At 36.3% G+C, this 20,702-nt stretch overlaps 1 long non-coding RNA gene across 1 annotated transcript; it reads left to right on the top strand.

Annotated features, from left to right (window-relative positions):
- The first annotated feature begins 19,124 nt into the window (after window positions 1-19,124).
- LOC113331029 lies at window positions 19,125-20,019 on the top strand. Its single transcript, XR_003350638.1, has 4 exons — window positions 19,125-19,185; window positions 19,427-19,538; window positions 19,616-19,659; window positions 19,994-20,019. It is a non-coding gene; the product is annotated as an uncharacterized LOC113331029 (long non-coding RNA).
- The last annotated feature ends 683 nt before the right edge of the window (window positions 20,020-20,702 follow it).

Genomic DNA, 20,702 nt, shown 5'->3' with positions numbered 1-20,702 from the left:
AGCACTGCACACAACCACTTCTGCATTTCTGTAACAGCATCCTTTCAACACAACACCATTCCTTTCCCTGTAATGAACAACATTCTTCATTGTAATTTCCCAGCCAAGGCACCTGCAAATCACTTCCATAAACTACAACGGACACAGATCAAATCTTCAATCCGTTTGTAGCTTCACCAGAACTACAACTGCGACACAGACTTGTTCTTCTTCCCTGTTTAATTACACAACTCTACTATATCAAGCTCCACTTGTATCCAAGTTCTGCTCAAATCCACCAGTGCCTTCACTTCAGCTGCAATTCAGTCAAGCAGCAAACCCACTGCAACAGTAGTTCACCACAGACCACCTGCAACTCCATGACCAGCTGCGCATTCACCATATCCTGCATCTTCTCATCTCTCCACTTCTCTTGCCATCACTTCCTATAGTAACACATCATCATTCTGAACTGCAGCTACCACTTCCCTTGGATCTGCCAATCCATTCAACAGCTACACATGGTACCAGTTCATGCCTGCAACCTAACATACATCTAGATTCATTCTTGAGCCAACACACAGCACCACCAGCTTCAGTTGCACTTCCATGAGTTCAATACCACCATTCTCAGCACATTCTGCAACATAACCACAGGCCAATCCACCATCTGAACTCCACCATGCTTAAATGCATCAATTCCCAAATTCTGCAGCTTCATGACCATTTCATCACCAACTGTCGTCTCAGCCGAGGCACCTGCAATCATCCTCAAACCCCTCTTAGCAGCCTCACGCCATTCTTCGCAACTCAATCAAGCACCACCTGAACTTTCAGTTCCTTAACATCTTCATTACCTCCTAAACTTATCAGAATCCCCGTGTAAACTCATTCACAATATATTCTCTTCCTCCAGCTCAATTCCAGTTAATTTATGTCTTGAAATTCAGCTCCAAATCAAACCCAGTTCAGCTCATATCCTGTAAAACGATCCACCAACACAAATTCGAGCCACTGATTCACATAAACACCCAACAAAACTCACATCTTCCACAGCTTCTCTCAGTTGAATTCATGGCTTCACAATATCTCCTTTATCTGTCGAGAACCCCATGTGTAAACACCCATAGTAACTCCTCAGAAATTAGACATAGAAATGTCATATTTCAGCTGAATTCCAACTCAAAACTTCGCCTAAACAACACATCTGGCCCTGCCATTCCTTGTACTCTCTTAGCAGCTGCAGCTAGGAATCAAACCGGAGACGAACCCATCTAGCTCTGTTCATCACATTCCAACCCCTAATTTCAGAACTCCAAATCCATTTCTTAACTTCAATCTCTCAAATTCAAATCTGCGACATCGACCACCATCTTCTGTAATTTCTGCTCATCTGAACCCTGATTTCACAATTCTGGTTCTCTAAATTCACCAGCAACAGACTCAAATCTCCACCATACTCGAGTTCAAGGCTAACCCATCTGCTAATTCATTCTTCTTTGTCTCTTTTTCGATTCTAATCATCTTCTCCTTCATTTCAAACACCAATACAAAATGCTAACCTCAATCTCTGTCAAAACCCTAATTCAAACCACCACAGATTGAATAGAACCTAAGTTAATACAGTTCTTCGATTTCAAGTTCAACAGCAACCCTAGTCTTCAACAGCAACAGCTTCATTAGAGTCAGCTTCAGATCCCCTTTCACAAACTCGACTGAACCACAGCAACAGCATCTCCTCCTTCTTAAGACCTGGCATTCGAATCATACAAAGATAAACTCTTTAAATCTTCTCTAATCAACCATCTTCCTTCTTCCATCTTTGATTTCTCTGAACAAGAACTGGAGCCTCCATTGGTTTCAAGCAAAGAGGAGAAATAATGGCTAATGATGGGAAATGATTTCCTCACTGGATTTTAGGTATTGTGTGGGAAATGGGAGTGATATATACACCCATGTAATACTGGATAAGGGCCAATCAGCTGAACTATCAATTTTCCCTTCAATTGTCGGTCCTGCGAGACTGACAGTTAAGTTTTCGTGATTCTTGTTCCTTCAGTTCCCTAGAACCGACAAGCTAGCTCCATCACTCGCCTATGAATTGACGATTCTGTCCTTATGCTCCAAAAGAGTGCTTTATTCTTTTGCATTCTTCCGCCAACAGCAACCGCCTCTCATTTTTCAGACCCACTTTATCTCTTCAATTTCTTGACATCACTAAAGTTGTCATGCTTTTCAAACAGAAATTTGCATCACTAAAACCGACATATTTTTCAGACAGAGATGAAGAAATAAAAGCAAATAATGAGAAATAATCCGCCTCCAATACTTTTGCACTTGAGATGATACTTTTGGGTTGTTTCTTCTTATTTTGTTCCAAATGGCTCCAAAGTACCTAGACACTCAAAAGCAAACATAAGATATATAATTTACAAGAAAAATAGAAAAGAAAGCGTAAATACTAGATATAAAATTAGGTGTTTTAGACACCTATCAACCCACAACTAAGAGTTTCTACGACCCAAAGTCGAAGACTTGATAGACGATGTCTCACACAGAAAAGTCTATAGAATTGAATAAATCTGTCTCCCACAGAAATACCCAAGAGTTTTTGTTCCGTCTTTTGATAAATCAAGGTGAATAGGAATTAATTGATAACCCGGACTTATATTCCCGGAGAACATCCTAGTATTATCAATCACCTCACAATAATCTAAATTGTATGGTAGCGAAACTAGATATTGTGGAATCACAAACGATGAGACGAAGATGTTTGTGGTTTCTTTTTATCTTGCCCTATCGGAGATATAATCTCAAGCAAATTATTCAATTGAACTCGTACGATAGAAAATGGCAAGATCAGTTTGCTCAACTACAAGAAAAGTAGTTTTTTCTGGCTTCACAATCCCAATGAAGTCTTTCAGTCGTTAACCTATAGGGTCTCGAGAAGAAACCTAAGGTTAAAGGAGAATCCACTCTAGCAAACCAACTAGTATCACACATGAGGTGTGGGGATTAGTTTTTCCAGATGCTAGAGGTCTCTTTTATATAGTTTTCAAATCAGGGTTTGCAATCTAAGTTACCTTGGTAACAAAGTATTCAATATTCACCGTTAGATGAAAAACCTGATTCAACCAAGCTAATATTTTTCAACCGTTAGATCGAAACTTAGCTTGTCACACACACAAATGAAATGCATTCATTTAGGTTTGAGTAATCGTACCTAAACGTGTACACTTAGTTGGTTCACAAATAGTTAACCAATGGTTAGCCATATGAGCACTTTCATATTAACCGTATTCATCTTTCTCATAACTAGTTCAAATGACTCATAAGAACTAGTTGATAGAGTTGTTCAATTGCTTAGGTCTTTATTCATAGACACAATTGGAAAAAAATCGGTTTGATCCACTTGAATCAATTCATGAACAATATAGCAACGGTTTACAAATATTACATTCCTTATAATTTATTGTTTTAAGTTCATGAACTACCGATTTGAGATATCGCCAGCTTGAGTACGCGTACGGGTGTCCGTACCTTAGATACCAGATTTGAGTTTACAAACTCAGCAGAAATTATCGGTTCGAAAACTTACATGTTTGCAAACTACAAACTCAGCAGAAATTTTCGGTGGAAAACTTTCGCCAGTACGCGTACCCAACCTGTCTCCTTCACCAATACCGCATTCACACATATGCACGCACTTGGATTCTGGTACATGGATTTATACACTAATATGCGAACACACTATATATGCTTATATCCGTAGATGGTAATTTCGACTCTACATTTCAATCATTGAAACATTCTTCTGTAATGTTATAACAATCGTCATTCACGACTATCGTCATCAAATCTATTTTCAAGATTGAAACGTCATCATGACTTTCGTCACGGGTAAAGATGAAAATGGTTAAAGCAAAAGCTTACCAACACATATTTCGAGAAATAGATAGGCGAGTAAACTCGGATCGAAATAGCAAATGTGTATGTATGAAAACTATCATACTTAAACGACGTTGTCTCAAGGAGATAGAATAGAATTTTTAGTGATAGATAAGTTCAAGTCTCCACATACCTTTTAGTCGGATGAAGTTCCACCGGTTCCTCGAGTAGTTCTTCGTCTTCGTAAGATGATCGCCGTGGAGTCTGGAGCTTCAACTACACTTGACTATCCTAGACCGAGTCTTAGTCATAAGTAAACTAGAAATCAAGAAATATAGTTTTGATCACTAATATTGATAAACATGCTTGAGATAAAAACGCATGCGAGTTCTACCTAGCAATGCTCTAACAATCTCCCCCTTTGTCAATTTTAGTGGCAAAACTATCAATACATATGGATTACAAAATAGATAAAAACTTTGTAGCTTCTCGTCCACATGCTTGATCTCCTTGGTACTTCAACATTAATCGAAATCTTTGTCACTTCCAAGTACTCCAATGATTCCAAAGGTTGTAAGTTTAGCATCATCGTTGTTGAAGTTCCATAGCCAAAATAATGAGAAAAAAAATGCTCCCGGCGGATGAAGTTCCGCCGGTTCGCGGACTGGTACTCACGCAACTAGTTTGTCAACTCCAGTGGAATTTCTTGGGATGAGAAGTTCGGCAGTTCGCGGACTGAGTTCGCGGACTTGGCAACAAGCCATTCTTCCGGTTTCTCTTGATCAACAAAGTTCGCAAACTTTGGTTCAAGGAATAGGACTTATGGATAAATGTGTTTCCACAACAATGCTTATGTCCACCATTGGTTATGTAATTTAAACTCTCATTTCAATCATTAAAACATTCTTAGAGGACGTTATATAGTTGTTACACCATTTCTCGTCAAAGCAATTTTCAATACGATTGAAATATATCATGACTTTCGTCACTAGGTAAAGATAAACTTGGTCGAAGCGAAAAGATTACCAACACATATTTCGAGATATAGATAAGCGAGGTATACTCGGCTCGAAATACCAAATGTGTATAATCCAAGTCTATATAGATAGCATACGACTTCATGTCTCAAAGAGTATGAGATAGAGTAGATAGACTTTTGAGTGACAGATAAGTTCAAGTCTTCACATACCTTTTTGTCGAGAAGTTCCACCGGTTCCTTGAGTAGTTCTTCTACTTGTATGATGAATCGCCATGAAGTTCTTGAGCTCAACTACACTTTCTATCCTAGTCCGAGACTTAGCTATAATAGACTAGAAATCAAGACTTATAGTTTTGATCACTAACATTGACAAACATGCTTGAGATATCAACGCATGCGAGTTCGACCGAGCAATGATCTAACAATCTCCCCCTTTTTCAATTTTAGTGACAAAACTATCAATACACATGGAATACAAAAAAGATAAAGAAACTTTAGTAGCTCATATTCCACATGTCTAATCTTCAACATTTCTCGAAATCTTCGTCACTTCCAAGTACTCCAATGATCCCAAAGGTTGTAAGTTTAGCATCACCGTTGTTGAATATCCGTAGCTATAACAATGAGAAAGAATCGGTCTCGATCATTGTTGTACAATGTCATAGTATTATTACACAGCGTCAAAGTTCAATTTTATCACAACTTTAACAATAATACTATGGTGATATGTATCACTCCCCCTTAGTCAATACTCCATCTCACATGGAAACCACTCCTCCTTACATAATGATCCGAAAACCATATGTATTTGTAGTATGAACTACATATTAATTCTCCCCCTTTTTGTCAATAAAATTGGCAAAGGTATAAGAACGGGATCATAATGAAATTTCCGAAAGAGACATTTCATGACTAAAAGAAAAAATACATACAAACTAATTTAGATGCAATCATAAATCCGAACATAAATTCATTCATCAAGGAGTTTAAAGATACAAGATAACCCCTCTAAAATTCCATAGCCGCACTCCCCTCAAGATATTACCATTAAGCACAAGTTCAAAAAAACTCTCCCCCATTTGATGTCATTCCCGAAAGAACAACAAGAGCGACCTTAATTTCAAAAGAAAAGAAGAATTTTATTGGACACCAAAAACCATGAGAATGATTTTCTATATCCAAAAACTCAATCAAATTAATCACAAGTAAACCCATGATTAATTCAATCGGAATACACAATCAAATTAAACACAAGAAGTGATCAATTCAATTGATTGTGCTCAACATAAGAGAACTTATGGAGACATGAAAATACTCAACTAGACTAATTACAAGAGGACCCATAATTCATCTAGTTGGAATACACAACCAAACTAATCACAAAAGTAATCAATTTAATTGTCATTTGTTTTGCTCGACATAAGAAAATTTACGGAGCAATAACTAAATAACCAAACAAGGTGATTAATTTAGTTCAATATGCTCGACATAACATATCTCACGGAACACTAACTAAGCTAATAAATCAACTTGGTTGTATAGTGCTCAACATAAGATGCATTATGGAGCCTCACAGTAATACATAAATATGGATCAGGAATGATCAATACTGCGGAATACACAAGGATTCATTCTATCCTCAATCACTATTTGCATAACGATAATTAATAGACATAATCCTTGAAAACAAAAGATTTTAACCTATCTTCCATCAAATGTTTGACAATATAGGCTTACCTTTTGTATTTTTCAAAAGTCTATTCATTTTTTTTCCAGTACGTGAATACCAATCACAAACGACTTTACTTTTGACAGAATATGGGACCTTCAAGTTCAAGGACGCAAACTTACATATCCCATAACAAATTGCAATATATCAAATCATAAAGATTAATACTGCAAAAACCATCCTTCAAATAATTTTTTTTGGAATTTAAACAAATAAATCTAAAAATATGAAGATGAAAACATTGGACATAGCTATGTGAAATTACAATAATGGCTATTCCAAACTCTAGTTATTCTTCTAAACAAAACAAGAAATAAATTCTCATCCGAAGATTTACTAGGCATCAAGACAAACTCGTAATGCACATATAAGATGATTTGTCCATAGAGGGTATAATCAACCTTTTTCGCCTGGATTTACACCAAGAATAGCTACCAAAGGCGTATAAAAAGATTTTCAAAGAAGATCATACAAATTCATTAATGACCATGCACCATAGTTCACATAAAATGATTGTGAACATTCAAGAATCCCATAGTAATGCGTACTACTGCCCATTCTTGAACTTCCTTCTTTTTTATTCACCAACAACATTATTTTAAAGTCTACAAATGATCTTAGAAGAGTACTACTCCATTACTCCAAGTGCCCAAGTCCAAGATAAGTTGAACAAGTGCAACGAAACAGAGCAAAACACTCAAAAACAAAAGACAGGACAAATACCAATCTTAACTCATCCAAATTCAATAATTATCACCTCTATTTTGAAGAGAATTCAAATATAAAGAGACTTCAAAAATAATGAGGTCATTCCGAGTTCGGACGAAGAAGATACGGCCAAAACAAGTGTATTGAATATCGACGTCAAGTATGCATACGGGTTTGCAAACGAATTTTCGTATCCTGGAGCAGTATGCAGACAGGGTTTGCGAACTTAAACCCCTAAATTTTGGTTTTAAATGATGTCATGCATACTTGGTATGTGTACCATGAAGTCCAAAATCCCTAACTAATGTTTTCAAACCTAAACATTTAAGAACCTTAAACACAGATCAAGTTAGGTAGAAAAGAACGATAAGAAAGGTACGTGAATCATTATAAGTTCTCTAAGAAAATAAAAGCACAAATATTGATCAAGTTTATAGACATACCTTTTTAGATGAATCCAATTTAATTCTACAACCTTACCAAACATAATCTGTGCGCCCCAATTTTCGTGCTTCCCTCACCGTATACATAACAAGGCATTCCTTGGTGAGGATGCACTTACAACACACTCAAGTTGTGTTGAGGTGAAAAATGTCTTGCTTACCACAAGTGACTTTTGGATTATCATGAAAGAGATCGCTTTTAGAACCTTTCACATCCAAATCCATTTTTCCAAAGAACTCTTTAAGTTCCAACATCATGGATACTGCCTTCTCCATAGTCATGGAATTTTCTGGGAGATCATTTTTTTTCACACTCAAAGCATCCTTGACTTTCTTTGGTACCCACTTATGAGTTCGTTTAGGAACAATCAGAATCTTCTTCCCAATACTCTCTTCTAGATTTTTAGAAGGAGAATTGGATTGACTATTCTTTTGTAAGTTAGTCTTTCTCCAATTGGGAGCATCGGATCTTGTCTTCGTCTTTACAAGGTTATTCTTTTGATAATCATTAGAATTGTGAAAAGAATTTGTATGACGTTTATAGGCAAGTCTAGGATTATCACAGCACTGATTCCTTTGCCTAAAGGTTGGACGTTTACAACCCGTAATGTCAAGAGTGTTAGCCTTAACATATGATCCCGGTTTAATAACTTATTTTGACAACCAAACAAAAATATCATGAAGTTTTTCATTCCTTATACGAAAACGACATCTCCTTTCCAGGTGACCTTTGTTTCCACAATAATGACAAATATAAGGAATGTTCTTACCCGGATTCATGTGTGCTGGTTTTGGAGGTTGATATACTTTGCTCTTTTGAAACTTAACTGCAGGTGAAGGTATTTCACTTTTTCCATCAGTGGAAACCTTTTGTCGAGAAGAATCACTAGCCTTGACAAATTTTACCTCTTTGCTAGTACTTGGAGCATTTATTTCCTTATAGACCAATCCTCGTGTATCACGATGATTTTTACTTGCTCCTAGCATAGTGGTTAATTTGCTTGAACTAGTATTGAACTTTTTCAAGTCATCTTCCAATATCTTGATTTTATCAAGAGCAGCAGCTAAATCAGCCTCAAGGCGTTTTTCTCGAGCGAGACAAGCACTTTTTCTGTCATCAAAACTAATTTGTTGAGAGTTAAACCTTGCTTCAGATTCTGCAAGTTTCTCTTCCAACAAAAAGTACTTTTGATAAAGATTATCACATTCAAGTGACTTCATACGTAGGTTTTCCTCAGAATCCTTGAGGATCGATTTGTTAGAACGATTCAAAAAATAAACACCTGCGTAAAATCTTCTCAATTTCTTGTTTTCTCGATAGAGAGGAGTCAGAAGAGGTGTGACATGAGAAGTCGTAATCTTCTTCATATTCCACGAATCCAAAAACTTAACATACTCTGAGACTTGCTCATCAAAATATCTATCAATATCTGAATCACCTTCATCAGAAAGTTCATCCAACTGTTCTTCTAGGATAGTTTCCCAACCAACAGTTTTTACATCAAGAGAATGTTTAGATATTGACTTAGATGTGACAGTTCTCTCGGGTGAATCCAAGCTTTTAGAATTATTTGGTAATTTCTGAACTGGTACGTTATTATAGATAGACTCGTCCATAATCATATCGCTACAATCACAGACTTATAAGATCTTTAACGTGTTTGCCTGCTTTGATACCAATTGAAAAAGTGGGGGTCTAACAACAACACCCAATATTTCGCTTAGCAATATGTATGGACTAATTCGAATATACTTTTAAGAGAATCAACAAGACTCAATCAATTAAAAGTATATCAACGATTTTATATCTCTCTTCTTGATTTGATTTACTCAAGCAGAAACTGCGAGTTCTAATCAAATGCAAGGAATAACTTGGATGGTACCAAAGACCAACCAAAGGTTGGATTACTCTAATTGATGATCTAACGCATAACCTGTATTATTTCAATTATAAAGATAAAACAATATAATGCGAAAATTGAAATAACACAGACACCAGAAATTTTGTTAACGAGGAAAACACAAATGCAGAAAAACCCCGGGACCTAGTCCAGATTGAACACACTGTATTAAGCCGCTACAGACACTAGCCTACTCCAAGATAACGTCGCAATGGACTGTAGTTGAACCCCAATCAATCTCCCACTGATCCAAGGTACAATTAGGATCCTATGCCTCTGATCCCAGCAGGATACTGCGCACTTGATTCCCTTAGCTGATCTCACCCACAACTAAGAGTTGATACGATCCAAAATCGCAGGCTTTGACAATAAACAAATATATCTCACACAGATAAGTCTATCAAAGGATCAATCTGTCTCCCACAAAAAAACCTTAAAGGTTTTGTTCCGTCTTTTCATAATAATCAAGGTGAACAGGAACCAATTGATAATCCTGTCTTATATTCCCGAAGAACGGCCTAGGATTATCAATCACCTCACAACAATCTTAATCGTATGGTAGCGAAACAAGATGTTGCGGAATCACAAACAATGAGTCGAAGATGTTTGTGATTACTTTTTATATCTTGCCTATCGGAGATATCAATCTCAAGACAATCAATCTGATTGTACTCGTACGATAGAAGATGCAAGATCAGATCAAACAACTATGATAAAAGTAGTATCGGTCTGGCATCACAATCCCAATGAAGTCTTTAAGTCGTTAACCTCGTTTTAGAAGAAGAAAACCAAAGGTTAAAGGAGACTCGACTCTAGTATGCAAACTAGTATCACACGTGAGGTGTGGGGATTAGCTTTGCAAAATACTAGATGTCTCCTTTATATAGTCTTTCAAATCGGGGTTTGCAATCAATGTTAGATTAGTAACAAAGCATTCAATATTCACCATTAGATGAAAACCTGATTTAGATTCAAGTTAATATTTCTCAACCGTTAGATCGAAAACTTAGCTTGTTATACAAACTTGACAATGCACGCTTCTAGGTTTGTTAACCGTACCCAAAAGTATGCACTTGTTGGTTCAATAATAGTTAACTAAATGGTTAGTCATATGAGCATTTCATATCAACCATGTTCTTATTCACCATAACTAGTTCAAATGACTTCTAATGAACTAGTTCGAGAGTTGTTCAATTGCAAGGAAATCTTATGTACTACACAAGACACAATTGAAGCAAAGATGGTTTGATTCACTTGAATCGGTTCATGAACTTTTATAGCCACGGTTTTCAAACTGCATTCCTTAGTCTTTTTAAGTTTAAGTTCAGAAATCATCTTCAGATATATAACCTTCTTAAGTTCACACACTAGGTTCGCGGACTTAAGCAACCGGGCAGAGTTTACAAACTCCAGCAGAAAATCTCAGAAAAAGACCTTCCGCCGGTTCGAGGACTGGTACTCACGCAACTAGTTTGTCAACTCCAGCAGAATTTCTCGGGATGAGAAGTTCGGCAGTTCGCCGACTGAGTTCGCGGACTTGGCAACAAGCCATTCTTCCAGTTTCTCTTGATCAACAAAGTTCGCAAACTTTGGTTCAAGGAATAAGACTTATGCATAAATGTGTTTCCACAACAATGCTTATGTCCACCATTGGTTATGCAAGCTAAACTCTCATTTCAATCATTGAAACATTCTTAGAGGACGTTATATAGTTGTTACACCATTTCTCGTCAAAGCAATTTTCAAGATGATTGAAACATATCATGACTTTCATCACTAGGTAAAGATAAACTTGGTCGAAGCGAAAATCTTACCAACACATATTTCGAGATATAGATAGGCGAGGTATACTCGGCTCGAAATACCAAATGTGTATAATCCAAGTCTATAAATATACCATACGACTTCTTGTCTCAAAGAGTAGGAGATAGAGTAGATAGACTTTTGAGTGACAGATAATTTCAAGTCTTCACATACCTTTTTTTCGAGAAGTTCCACCGGTTTCGTGAGTAGTTCTTCTACTTGTATGATGAATCGCTATGATGTTCTTGAGCTCAACTACACTTTCTATTCTAGTCCGAGAGTTAGCTATAATAGACTAGAAATCAAGACTTATAGCTTTGATCACTAACATTGACAAACATGCTTGAGATAGCAATGCATGCGAGTTCGTCCAAGCAATGCTCTGACAATGGTGCTTGTAGTATCCATGAAATCACGGTTTTTGTGAGAGGAGTTCACAGTCAAATCTCAACAAGCAGTCTTAAGATATAAAGAATATCAGAGAAGGAAAAAAGAATGTAGGGTTTTTAAACCTTTAAACAAGTTCATACACGTCCAACTCACAACCCTATAAAGAGTAGAATTGTCAACAATAACCCTCTTCTTTTGGCAAAACGGGCTCTTCCAATATCAACAGTGATATGGAGGAATTCCAAAACCAATCAATTACAAGGCTAAAAAGAAAACTAAATTTTTCATTTTTTGATGCACAAGACAAAACAATCAAGTTGTGCTGTGGTGAACAACAATTTGTCCATCATGACCCTTTTGGTTGGAATTCATGGAACCCTGCCTTTCCATATGTTTAGACCATGTTTTCTTCTCTAATGGACTATATCTATCTTTGGAAACCAATTTCTTCGAGTAAGATAAGATCTTACATACCTCAGATGTTTTCTCCGCTAATTTAAGCTTGGTAGAAAGACGATCTGCTCTTCGTTGAAGCTTGTTGACATATCTCATCTTGTGTTTGTACTTGAAACACTTTGAAAACTCATGTACCTTGAGTGAAAAATAGGAGCATGTCAATGCAAAAGATGATTCAGGCGCCTTTGTAATGCAAGCTTCTAGGCACAAGGTATATCCCGAAACATTAAACAAGGGTTTTCCAAGAGAAGGATCAATTGATTCTTCCATCTTGATTGGGCTCTCTTCTAAAAGATTATCAAGATTGATGTATATATTGCTACAATTATCAAAATCAATATTTTCACATAAAAAAACAACACTTGATTTTTTGTCTTCATCAGAATCATAATTGTCAGACATCTCATCAAGTGTCGCAGCAAGACCTTCATTCCCAGTGTATTTTCTACGGTTTGGGCACTCGTTAGCAAAATGACCAAAACCTTTACACTTAAAGAACTGAGGCATATCCTCTTCATCAGTTTCATCTGTGTCCCTGTTTTTAGGAGGAATATGATTATGAGGTTTGACTGATGTTTTTTCCTTATCTCTGGAGAACCGTTTACTTATCTTCTACAGAAGATCTCTAAATTGTCTTGTGATAATCGAGACCGATTTGTCAAGATCTTCATCTGATGAATCTGTCTCGGAATGACCTTCTCCATAAATATATACATTTTTACTTTTATCAAGTAATTTTGTGTCTTTTAGTGCTTTGAACCCAACATCCTTAGATTTGGATGAACGCTCGTGATCAAAGATCTTAAGCTTCCCAACCAGCGTATTTCTGGAGAGATTATCCAGGTTATTTCCCTCAACGATGGCATGCTTCTTAGAGTCGTATCTTGATTGCAGCGATCTGAGAATTTTCATCACAATGTCCTTTTCAGGAATGGTCTTACCCAATGCAAAAGATGCATTAACAATTTCAGACACTTTGTGATTAAACTCATCAAATGAATCTTCATCTGCCATACGAAGGTTTTCCCAATCGGAATTAAGGTTTTGAAGCCTAGCTTCCTTTTCACTGGTATTACCTTCGAATACGGTTTCTAAGATATACCACGCATCTTTAGACCTAGTGCAATTTGACACATGGTGCTGAAGATTTGGGGTAATGGCATGTATGATGGCATTCAAACTGTCGGAGTTTTTCTTTGCAGCAAGTATCTCAGCAGCATCGTATTCGCCAATATTTTTTGGAACATTAACGTTACCTACTGCAACAACGGGAGCATCATAGCCATTAACAACATACACCCATGATTGAAAATCACGCGCTTGAAGAAAAGCTCGCATAACAATTTTCCACCATAAGTAATTAGATCCATCGAAGACTGGTGGTACGTTAATAGAGATAACACCTCTGTCCATAGATTCAGATCGCTACAAACACGGACTTTTGAGGTCTTGAACATGTTTGCCTGCTCTGATACCAATTGAAAATGCGGGGGGTACAACAACCTCACCCAATATTTCGATTAGCAATATGTATGGACTAACTCCAATATACTTTCTAGAGAATCAACTAGACAGTCAGACTCAATCTGGAGAAAAGTATATCGAGGAGTTAATAACTCTCTCACTTGATTTGATCTTTACTCAAGCAAATAGAAATCTGCGAGTCTTTATCAAATACAAAGATAATAATTTGGATGGTACCAAAGACCAATATCCAAGGATCAATCAATTTCCAATCAACAACCAAGGGTTGGATTTCACAATTGATATATACAATGCACAACCTGTGATATTTCAGTTATATAACAAAATATAATGCGGAATACAAATAACAAAGACACCAGAAATTTTGTTAACGAGGAAACCGCAAATGCAGAAAAACCCCGGGACCTAGTCCAGATTAAACACCACATTGTATTAAGCCGCTACATACACTAGCCTACTACAAACTAACTTCGGTCTGGACTACAGTTGAACCCTAATCAATCTCACACTGATTCAAGGTAAAATTGCGCTCCTTACGTATCTGATCTTAGCAAGATATTACGCACTTGATTCCCTTAGCTGATCTCACCCATAACTAAGAGTTTCTACGACCCAAAGTCGAAGACTTGATAGACAAATCTGTCTCACACAGAAAAGTCTATAGAATTGAATAAATCTGTCTCCCATACAAATACCCAAGAGTTTTTGTTTCGTCTTTTGATAAATCAAGGTGAACATGAATTAATTGATAACCCGGACTTATATTCCCGAAGAACATCCTAGTATTATCAATCACCTCAAAATAATCTAAATCGTATGGTAGCAAAACTAGATATTGTGGAATCACAAACGATGAGACGAAGATGTTTGTGATTTCTTTTTATCTTTCCCTATCGGAGATATAATCTCAAGCCAATTATTCAATTGAACTCGTACGATACACTACACCAAATATGGGTTTTAGCAACTCATATTAGCAACTCATATTAGCAACAGCTTAGCAGTTGTTGCGAATTTTCAGTTGCTAATTTTAGTTGCAAAAAATTCGCAACAGTTACGAAACTCGCAACTGTTTACTTTAGTTGCGATTCGCAATAAAATAGATTTTTACGTGTGTAACTCGTGTGTGTGCTGCCCACACTTTCAATATGACTCTGTTTCAGCCCATTCAGATGCTTGGAGTCAGTATGAATAAATCTAAGGTTCTCAGATAGATTTCTCTACTTCGCGAGGTTTGTTTGCTATAATGGAAAAACTTATGCATGTATTTTATTCAATTTCTGTTTTGATTCTTAGATTTGGGTTTTAGGGATTCTATGTTTGATTTTTGATTCTTGGTTTGATTGAATTTGACCTTGTGTGAAATCCCCAAGTTTCTAGGGTTTCGGATTTGACAGATCGTGAAGAGGAACAACGCTTTCCTCGTCAAAGAGTTTGGAAATAGAAATCAGATGGTTCAGTTCTACAATGTTAGCACCTTCATACACTGGTAAGATAAATCAAGAAAAATGGTTTTGTACTTTGGAGTTATGATTTGGGTTTGTTTCGATTTTGTTAGGTTTTTTTTAGGGATTTGGTTAATTATTTGTTGCTGTTGGAAATTTGGGTATTGTAGGGTTAGCGAATGCAAAGACTATTTCTGGTATTTCTTTTGGCATGTTTGGAGCATTATTAAGTGATTTGTTGTTCATGAAATTTTTTTTATGGCTGGGGACTATATAACCAAATCTTTAGTAGATGAATTCTATTTCAATTGTTCCTGTAATCATTGTGAGTATAAGGGCACAATCTCGTCCATAACTTATCGTTGATTTGGTTTTCTTTGACAGGCATACAATCGCGATCTTTTCCACTTTATGTATATACATCTGATTATGGTCCCATCAATGACTTCTCTCAAGAAGCACCATGATAAGTGATAGACACATTTTTGTGTCTGATATAATCTCAATTGTATATATTGTTAGTGCTCGGTTTTGTATTTATTATGGCTTTTTGTGTCTTTGTAGGTGTTTCTGGAGAAATAAACTTTTGCGGCAAAATTGGCTCGAAAATGTGGTTTTTGCACTCGTGGGAGAAAACTAATAAGGGGCACGTCAATTACTAAGGGGCATCCCATTTCCAGGGAAGCACTATTGGCACCCCATCAGAGGATAAGGGGAGGTCATCTTCAAGAATTCAAATTCAAGTTCTGGAAGGAATTATTTTTACAGCGGAGCATATTTTAGGGTTTGATTTTGGAACGATTATGGAGAGATTCAACCGCTAAATTCTCTTGGGTTAGGCTTCAGTGGACTAAACATGGCGTGTATGGGTGTTTTATTCGATGAACTTGGGCTGGATTTTTAGTATGAAGCAAAACAGGAAAGTGATATAGTCTCGGGTTTTTTCTGTTGAAAAGTTACGTGGATTATGCTGGATATTTTCATGGATATGACTCGAATTAGCCCGTTGCTACAAAACAGGGGTGGTAGTAGAGTTTGAATCGAACCATGAGAAGTTGTGATGTGGTTCTCGTGAAAACAGGGCAAGAGAGAAGTTATGGGAAGTTGATTTATTTTTAGTAAATACGTACAGAAAGGGAAGACAATATCACCTGTTGGATTTGATTTTATCCTAAGAAGAGGGTTGACGACGGAAACCAGAGAAGAAAAGGGAAAGAATCGGAAAAGAAGAAAAACAAGGGTGTTCTCGGGATTTAATGACCCTGTGAAGTATATAAAAGGAGTTGGGAGGTTCAAAGAAGGATATCGAGTAGTTGGGGGACGGTACGAAAACTTAGGAGAAGTTTAGAGGAGAATAGAGAGCTCCAAAGATCGAGTTGCAGGAAAAATACAATATTGTGCTGCTGCTGCTGAAGAGGAAGAACACGAAGAACATTGACGCACAAGTATCTATCGCAGAACACTATCGCTATTCAACAGCAGAACCCATCTATCGTTTCTCAACAGTAATTGCATTAGGTCTTTAGCTACTGTTTCCTCTTTGTAACAGAGATTCTGCAACACCTTCACATTGTTGCGAATCGGCTGTGTTATCACTTTTTCACCTCCTTGTACACTTTTGAGCTATAAAAACATATTTTGAGAACATGGTTAATATGAGGAGCTAAACCCCATTGCTGAGGCGCTAGAGGAAGCTATTTTTCCAACAAGAAGTGGTATATTCTCTTTTATCTATTTATTGCAATTTTATTATGATTATTTGCCTTGAACTAATATCGAATATGATTTTTATTTGAGTAATTGTGATCTATTTTGATGGAGTATGCTTAGTTTAAGACTTTTGATGCTTCATACTTGGTATTTACAATTATTGCTTTTGAAAATCTACTTGTTGCAATAGTAAGAATCAAATTGAACGAGAAAATTGCATGAATACAAAGATTGGATTAAATCACTTAAAACTTGGAAAATAGTGGAATCTTAGCCTCAGTGTTCTTTTAATATTGATACCAACTTTGTCAGTGTTTGTTATAATTATTAGTGAGTTTTCTATTTAGTTTTGAATTTAAGTCGAAAGTATCCTTCTTAAGTTCGAGAATCGAATCAGTTTTTACCACTATCTATAAAACACATCAATAAGTCAGCATTTTCTGGCAAAGCTGTCCTTTATCTTAATCGGCATCAAACTGAGGAGTGGAAATGATGGATTTTATTCCATATCTATATACTGTGTAGAAGGTTGAAGTTAAATATTTTGATCTTTTATTTGTTTGTTTGGCTACTCCTTTTTCTTAACGGCATTGCCAATGGCCTGTTTATTTTGATGTCGGTTATGGTAAGCCTTGTGTATTCTTCTCTTATATTTTAATTTTTTTCTTCATTTTTTCTTGTTGCAGGCCTCGTTTATTGACATGCCTAGGAATGGGTAAATGTTGCACTCATCATGTATCTGTAGCATCCTCGGAAAAGGTGGACCTTAAATCTTCTTTGTCCAGAGAAGTTTAATTTTTGTACTTTAAAACATGTCTTATTTTTGATGTACCACTACTTCACGGCAACGGAGATCTATAATCCGATTCGTGTTTTCATTGCCGCATGTCTGGAGGACCGGATTTGGGGCTTTCTCCTATTACTACATTCAAAAGGATTTTAGTCTTGGAAGATTTGCTCAGGTTTGTATATATTACTAGTATGTATATTGAATTGTAGGAAGTTATAGTTTTCATTTTTCCTTCGTTTCTAACTAATCCAAGTTTTCTAATCTGACATTTTCTAACGCAGATGATGTGGCGGCTTAATTTCTTTGTGTCATTTTGCTAAGTTGTTCTTAATTTCCTCGTGTTTACTTGCATATCTTATGCGACTCTGTTGTTCCCGGGGAAACCACTCGCAGGGGTTTCTATGTCTATGACAATAAGCGCAAGGCAAGGCCTGATCCTGAAATTGCAAAATACATTGAGAAAGCAAGGAGAATTTCCGATGCAAAAGTTGATCCCAAGGTTTCTCTCTCTTTATCAGTTTGATCTTTTCATGGTTCTGCTGTAAAATTTTTGAAATTTGAAGCTAAAAGACTTAAAGCATGATCTGGACACACCATATTTACAACTTATTCTCTTATCATTGATGAAGTTAATGAAGGTATCATACAATGACATTATCGAGGTGATATTTTCCCCAGTCGTGGATGAGGCATGCCGTGTCTGATGCAAAAGTTGATCCCAAGGTCTTTCTCTCTTTCTCTTTCTCAATTGGATCATGTCTTTTCATGGTTCCATTGTAAAAAGTTTGAAATTTGAAGCTAAAATACTTCAAACATTGTCTGGACGCACCATATTTGCAACTTATTATCTTATCATTGATGTAGTTAATGAAGTTATCAGACAAGGACATCATCGAGATGATATTTTTCCCAGTCATGAATGAGTCATGTCGTCTCCTACATGAAGGAATTGTAGTTAAGGCATCAGACCTAGACATTGCCGCCGTTTCGGGGATGGGATTCTCACCATACAGGTTGTTATATAAACTTTAAACTTGATAGTAGATAACAGTGGTTGACATTGTACAATCTTACACAATTCTTCTGTAATGATAAGAATTTGACATTTCCGCCGTTATGGGATGGATGGGGTTCCCACCATACTAGTTGTCAGTGAATCTTACACAACAATTTGTCTTGTTCAGGAGAGAAATCATGTTCTGGGCTGACTCACTCGGATCCAAATACATTTTTTTGAGGTTAGAGGAATGGACCAAGATGTATAGAGATTTCTTTAAGCCATCTGCCTACTTGGATGAACAAGCTGCCAAAGGAACTAAACTAGTAATAAAGACAGAAAACAATCTTTTGTTTTCATTTTTTTTTTTAGCTTACATCAATTTTTATTAATATCTTCGTTAATCAAATACTATGTAGAGTGCATCAATGATGGATCAAGCTATGTCTCGGCTATAAGAAGGTTAAGCGATTATCTTCTTGGTATTGTTGTATTATCCCTGTTGTTGTACAAAGTTTAGAAAAAGAAAAAGAACCCACAGTAAAAGTTGCACTGAAGATGAAAGTTAGTTTTAGTAAGAACTATTAAGGTTGTAGAACTGGAATAATAATACTCTGTAACCATCCTTTTATATTTCTCATAGGTCCGTGACTTATTCAAAATTTATGATTAAACATGTATCCTCTTTAACTTATCTTCAATTACTGGTATTTTCCATGTCAGGATACAAGGATGCAGACCCAGTAAAAGAAAATCTCCCGTTATTGCATTTCAGATCAGGTGTCGATCGTTATATCTGGATAATTGAATGATATATGCATATTATCACCCAAAGGTACTAGTTTTCTAATCTTCTATTGTTGCATTTCCAGCTATACCATCTCTAAATAGTGAAATCCTTGAATTTCGTAGGTTGAGAAAATGGATGGAAAAACTCGAGGAATCTGATAGAAAACGTATGTTGTCATGTTAATGTTATTAGTTCGTTTAAGTGGCCCTTCATTAGCACATCTGCTTTGGTTTCAACTAAGCCTGTCAATGTTATTAGTTCATTTTGGAAATACTTTTCTAATTCATGCAACTCTTCTAATGATATGTCGTTACTCTGATATATGCTCATCATCAATTTAATTATCTATGTTTACCTTGTGGCATTAAGAACAATATATTCTCTCTGAACAATCTATTTTATCATAGATTAATAGATAAGTGTTTATTTCCTTGACATCAAGTCTATCTTCCATCGAATCTAATTGTTTTGCTTTGTCTCCTCCATTTTGTGTACAACAGTTAACAGTGTCTTGTTGGTGGCTTGAAGTTTGCAGAGGATCAGTTATCCGAGCATTGGGATTTATGGTCGTTGCATCACCGTATGCGTTAGCACTAGCTCGTCTGGCTTGTGAAGTTGCAGTCCATGCTTCTGCAAGTAGGGTATTGATCTTATCTATGGTTTTTATTTCGGTTTGAAACAGAGTTTTTTTACTATTTATTTGTAGTTTGTCTATAAGAATGCATAGTTTTCAGTTTTTTACAGTGTTATGTAATTTTTTTCACATTTGGAACTTGAGTGATTGTAGTTTTTTGAACTTGAAAATGAAGTCAATTAATAATTTTTATTCAATTCCAACTTTTTAATAATTCTCTTGGATTAATACTTTTTCCAAATGAACATGGTAACTTACTTTCTTACAGGGATCTAGAGTTTTGACCTGGTTTTGACCGGTCAAAATATGGTTTTGACCAGTCAAGACCACTATTTTTTTGATGTTGCAAAAATTTCGCAACTTTGTAAAGCTGTTGCGAAATTCCAGTTTTGCGTTTCTAACTGTTGCGACCCCACTTTGCAACTGCCAGTTACCGTTGCTAATCACTAAATTTGGTGTAGTGATAGAAAATGGCAAGATCAGATCGCTCAACTACAAGAAAAGTAGTTTCGTCTGGATCACAATCCCAATGAAGTCTTTCAGTCGTTAACCTATAGGGTATCGAGAAGAAACCT

Source organism: Papaver somniferum, unplaced genomic scaffold, assembly GCF_003573695.1.
Source record: "Papaver somniferum cultivar HN1 unplaced genomic scaffold, ASM357369v1 unplaced-scaffold_123, whole genome shotgun sequence".
Classification (NCBI taxonomy): domain Eukaryota; kingdom Viridiplantae; phylum Streptophyta; class Magnoliopsida; order Ranunculales; family Papaveraceae; genus Papaver; species Papaver somniferum.
Note: the sequence above shows the minus strand (reverse complement) of the source record. Positions and strands in the feature narration are given on the sequence as shown.